The 6,014-nt window shown below is 41.2% G+C and overlaps 1 protein-coding gene across 1 annotated transcript in view; it reads right to left on the bottom strand.

Annotated features, from left to right (window-relative positions):
* The window catches only part of ZFAND6 (zinc finger, AN1-type domain 6), a 35,437-nt gene extending 31,736 nt beyond the window's left edge, over positions 1-3,701 (bottom strand). Inside the window, exon 1 of the mRNA XM_009886098.1 lies at positions 3,606-3,701. The gene's annotated coding sequence lies outside the window, so the exon portion shown is untranslated. The remainder of the gene's footprint in view (positions 1-3,605) is intronic.
* Between the last annotated feature and the right edge of the window lie 2,313 nt (positions 3,702-6,014).

The raw sequence follows: 6,014 nt of genomic DNA, 5'->3' as shown, positions 1-6,014 counted from the left end.
GGAGTCGCCCGGGGAAGCCGGGCAGGCTCTATAAAGCGGTAACCCCGGCTCAAAAGCCGCTGGGCTGCCCGTCCCCGAGGCTCCTCCGCCTGTGTCAAGCATGAGTCAGCAGGAGAGGAGCTCCGCAGAAGGCGACCGGCTCCATCTCGCAGGGTACCATGGCTTCTGCCAGAAACTTTTCCTGCTTATTCAGGCTTCGCTCGACTGAACGCATTTGCAAGACACCGTTCACGTTCGGACAATCAACGGCGCTTCTCACAGCCCAGCTTCCGTCTTCACACCAGGCGAAAACCTGCCGTTCAGATTAAAATTGTTTCTTTTTCCCCAGTGTAAACACTGATGCGGTTGCCCACCCATCTATCAAGTGAACAGCCTGGAACATGCAAGAAGAGTAAAAAACACAACAAGGCTTAATAAATACTTCACAACTGCAGATACGACACCTCGTTTGAGAAAAACCTTGCCCCGTTCCGAACATGCAACAGAGCCAGAACACAGCCCGCATCCCTCCTGCGCCCACCAGGTACCATCATAGCTACACAAGACTTACCTGGTTAGCAAGGCTGCCTTATATACAACATTTTCACGTTTAGTGTAAAAGAATTAAATATTAAGGTAGAGGAAGATAGAGCACTTGTCAGCATAAGCACTTTTGGGTTGGTTTTGTACAGAGGGGAAAAAAGAAGAAAAAGTCCTCCGTGTTTCTGGCTCTTACCACCTTTCCCCCAGCCAGCGCTGGAGCAGCCTGCCCTCCCCTGCTTCACCTACCGCCTATACCACAAAACAGGTATCTGTTTTAACTTTCCTAATGCAGATTAATCAAGTCCAAAACAGTTTAACATACTGCTTTACTGCAAATACCACCCAACCTCAGGAAAATATTTACAGCTAAGTACTCCCTTGAGCTGTGATAACATACACCAAGAAGAGCATAAAACACCTTAAGGACATTTAATTCCTCTAAAACAGTCAAATAGCACATTTTCTACTACTTTCTATTTTAGAGCAATCTATCACACCACAAATCCAAACAGGACTGAAAAGCAGCAATTTGTACAGTTGTAAATTAATAAGTATGAAACACTACAAGAACGGAATTAACAAAATTTACATAACTTCCCCTACAGAACCTAAAATATAAGCCGAAAGAACCAGACCTTAACCCTTGCACCTTAATTCAGTGCCCTGCAAGCATCAGTACTGCTAGAAGTTAATCGAGTCCCCTGAGGGTAACTGTGAGGCCACACTTACGTGACACTTTTTTTTGACCAAAAGTTATCTAAGCAATCAAAACCAAGAACATAGTTCATGCAAATAAAACATACCAGTGAAGCGTCTTCTAAGTATCTCAGTAACCAATCTTGGAAAGCTTCAGTTTAGAGCGCATTAACTTTAGGCCCATAAAAACAACAGCGGAAGTCACAACTCTTATCAAGCAAAGCGCCTAGTGCTGGAAGAGGGCATGAAAACCCCACAGAAGTCTAGCCACCTCATAACTGCAATGGTGATGAAAAATAATTTTTATCATCAAACATCCCACACTTCAGCTTATGCTTCTGTTACGCAGGCAGCGAGCAGCTCCTTATCACTACAAGGGAGAAGTTTCATCCCTTCTTCTCCCCACCTTTCCCCTCCCAGTCACAGTCTGGCCCACTCCCTTAGCCCAGCTCTGGTGCTGATCAGACCCTTCCATCTGCCTCGGAGTGACTGATCCGGCAGAAGTTTGGCCAGCTTCTGATAAGCAAGAGCATGGCTTACCCAGAGCACAGGGCAATGGCAAAGCAGATTCTCCTCCATCCAGCACTGTGACCTCCCAGATCTGCTTACCTCATCTCATTTAAAAAAAAACAACCAAACAAAAAACAAACCACACACAAAGAAAGCCCACAGAACACAAAAATATCTTACTAAGAATGTCCTAAGAATAATTTGCTATCCTCACCTAAGATAAAAAAAAAAAAATAAAAATCTGTGGTGTATTGAAGTTAGACTCGCAGTTGACCCTACCTCACTGGACTAGAAATCGTGGGTAAACACATGTGTATCTACATGTTGGGAATCCAGACATAGAAAAATTGCTATTCAAGTTATCATCCCATGAAGAAGACCTAGTAAAACTAAACACTAAAAAGCCTAATTTATAAGCTCAGTTTCTGCACATAAGCCACCTATTTTCCCTGTAAACACACACACATTTTGCATAAGACACAGAGGCACTATTTTAAGGTCCAGGCTCAAGTTATGCCTTTGCTACTCTTACAATAACTGTAGCAATGCAGGAAAAATGAAAATAGCAGATTGCAGTCCAAGTGCATTAAATGGGGAAGCTTTGACAGCAGTGTAAAAAAGATTCAGTTTGCTGCCACTGAACTTTGCACCGAGGACAGTAACAAGAGAAAGCACCCGACTCTCATTTGACTATCGTAATCATGGAACAGCTAAAAGGCCATTTGTTCTGTAATCTTACACACACAGAAGACAGCAAGTTTGGAGGACTTGACAGCTCAAGAGATCAAGACCAGAGCCTTTCATCTTTAAGTCACCAGTTCAAACAGAGACCAGAATAGTAGTGATCAAAAGCTACATGTGATGGCTGTTCAGGGATTAGATGAAGAGATGGTTACTCGCTGCCCAGTTCCCAACGGATCAGTGTGAATCACAAGAGCTTTCTTCACAATTTTGCACCTGTTTTTCACAGTCTTGAATACATTACACCTCCTGAATTCTGTACGCGTTAATAAGTAGCAAAGAAACTGAACTACGTGCACATACTGAACTTGCATTGTAGGAAAGGACTTTACCCTCTGGTTGTCAATTATGTCAGCACTACAGCATGTGCCAAATTTTTTATTTATTATTTTTAAACAATTATAGCTCTGTCTTTTAGCTTTTTTATTATTAGAGACAGCTTTAAAAGCAACATTTAGCTTCCCATTCCTTTCTCACCCTCAGATGCTGCAAGCCTGCTTAAACACAACAGATCTCATAACCTTGCTGTGTAAGATATTCTTGCAAATGCATCAATATAAGAAGTACATCAGTATAGGAGCTTCAGAACTTTGACATTTGAGAAATGATTTTGAGACATTAGTAATCATTTTTAATCAATCCTAAACAACATCAACATCATGAGAGCCATGTCTATGTGAGGACTGGGGGCGGGGGGAAATAATCCCTGTGCAATGAAAGAAACATTCCTTTTGGTATTCTTATACATTCTTCAATACATTTGCAGTCTCTATAAAGTTAACTAGTTAGCAATAGCTCCTTTCCAGCCTGACTTTAATTTTAAAAGTCTGTAAAAGTACCTGGAATTTCCAGGCAGGATAGGCAAGATGAAAACAAGTTCAGAGTGTATGTTGACTGAAGGTTCCGGGTGCAGGTTCATTGTCCTGCTTTGAACACCACTACCAAAACCAATCTTCTTTACAACCCCAGCAACACATAGTTGCATAGTTCTCAGTAGCGTATTACTTCCCAAGAATGAAGTTGCTGATGAAAAGCCAAGGTCCTAGAAACTTCAGTATCCTTAGGAGGAACTAAGGAGGCCCTCGCACACAAAGAATTCAACTTGCTATTCCAGGAGTCTAAAGAGAGCAACATACCAGACCGATGAGATTTCAGTAATCTTGAAGAACTTTGAGATTTATCTTGCTGCTTTCAATCCAAGATGTGCTGCTGCACTGCAATAATCAAATCTGGAAACAACAAAAAGGTGCATGGGGTAAATACTGGGTCTTCATCAGAGCAGACTGGCTAGCCGTCTGGACAGCAGTACAGATGCACCAGACAAAGACATTCCCCTGGAAGTTTTAGCAGCTACCTCAAACCATCCAAAGCTTAGCTACCCAGAGAACTTATTAAGTTCATCCACATGTTAAATTCCCACTGCTTCCTTCTATGTAGGGAATAAGCCATTAAGTGAATCGCCGCCTCCCCCCCCGCCCCTGCTTATCTCCTGGCCTATAAAGCTGCACATCCTTAACAGGTCTCAATCACTCTCAGCAGCTGCCCTGTTGGTTTGGGGTTTTTTGTTGTTTTTTTTGTTTGGTTTTTTTTTTTTTTTTAATTTGGGCTTTTGTTTTGTTTTTAAAACCAGGACACAGAATTATATCTTGTATGGCTGTACCACCAAGGACCCCAGTGATAGATGGCCACATCACTCACTTCAGTCAGAGCCCTTGAGAAAGGATCCAGACACTTAGAAAGATTTTTCCTTGGCATCAGATATCTCTCGGGTGAAAAAAACTATACTAGTTTGTATTGAATTTGGCATGCTCCAAGTACATTTATATGTAATCTATAATATTCTTTCCAGCTTAAATCAAGTATCTTGAATCCAAGTCATAGCCTATTCAGTATTCAAAAAAATAAATAAAAAAAATAACTGCATAGCTATTAGCTGCCAAGAAAATGGAGCCAGAAGTTTGTATACTTACAATTCTCTCAGAAATCAGACTGATTAATACAGCTGTTACAAAAGGACACACTTCCACAGAAACAGGGATTACCTTTATCTGTAGCCATGGCAACTTTTCAGTAGTTTGTGTTAATGCTACTCTCCTTCCGATAACTTGCCACTATCTCTTTCAAGCTATTTGTATAAGGTTTTGAATGTGCCATCTGAGACCATAAAGTAACAAGAAGTTGAAATGTAAACTTACATTCTTAGATCACACTTAGAAATATATTATGTAACATACAACATTGTTCATTTTTGTCATAAATTCATGATTAGTTGAGAAGCAAATTTATTTTAGTCTGTTATTATTTTAACATGATTCATAGTTTTGTAAAACAAAAAATATTTTAAGAGGTATCCTATGAAATACATACAGGAGATAGTTTCTTCAGTAGTGAAAAACCTCTTCTCTATCCGGAAAGCAGCAAACCCAAGGAATTATGCCACCGGTATATCATAGACTTTGATATTCAGTATCATAAGGGACAAAAATCCTCCCAAAACACACTGTTATTTTGGCCTGAACAAACATATGACAGATCAGAAAAGAGCCAGTCCCCTTGTTCTAGGTTAGGTGATAATTAATACCAAGAACAGGTGTGGGTACCTCAGCACTAGATAAACAAATCAGGCACAAGCAAAGCTATAAAAGTTAAAGGAGAGACAGGAAAGAGACTAAGGAAAGAATTGACATATTTGCTTCCTCAATTGTTGTGTTACTGTCATCCACAGTTCAGAAGAGGATTAGCACTCTGTGAAAGAAACTATTTCAGATGACATCAGACAAACAAAATCATTTGGTTGGAAGCAGGAGGAGGAAGAGAATAGTTTCCTCTTTATTTTTTTTCCCCCCTAAAGTTCATAGGGCAGCTTACCAAGCTGCACCCTTCTCTCTTCAGTGTACACATACAGTTTGGTACAGTTAAGATCTGAGCACAGATCCTTAGAAGAATGAAAGAAACTCGGCAAGGTCTTTACTCCCTGTAACTCTTATGCAATGACATCTATTATAGGACAAGTCTGGACAAACATCCAGGGAATGGACTTCAGTACACAACGGTGCACTTTAAGTCAGTCCACACAGGGGAAGAAGTAACCACCATCAGTTTTGCTGAATGCCTCCACATTACATCAGCACATTTGGTGGAAGCTTCTGTATTTCGTTGTTGTTGCCATTGTTGTTGGCAGTAAGATAACTAGTGCTTTTTATTTTTTAAGATTCCCCCATCCTAACATCCTGTAGAAACAAGAGTGGATGTTCGCACCCTTTATCTATCACTCCGGGCTTTTTGCAGAGCCTAGAAGGGGGTAAGTTTGGTTAAATTTCGCAGGGCTCCTCGGTGAACACCAGAACAACAACAAAAACAACTTTCCATACAATAAAACCCAACGGGATGACAGACTAGGTAGGCTTAAGCCCTTGGTTTCATTGGAAGGGTGCCACGACACAAACGGCACGCTACTTCCTGAATGCTCCTGTCCCCAAAACAGCCCAAACAGCTCCACTGAACTTACCCGCGGAGCCGACACCCACTACTGACGGGCGATAGCC

The sequence above is a fragment of the Charadrius vociferus genome, unplaced genomic scaffold (genome assembly GCF_000708025.1).
Source record: "Charadrius vociferus isolate BGI_N301 unplaced genomic scaffold, ASM70802v2 scaffold365, whole genome shotgun sequence".
In the NCBI taxonomy this organism is placed as follows: Eukaryota; Metazoa; Chordata; class Aves; order Charadriiformes; family Charadriidae; genus Charadrius; species Charadrius vociferus.
This window is presented reverse-complemented; position numbering and strand designations above follow the sequence as displayed.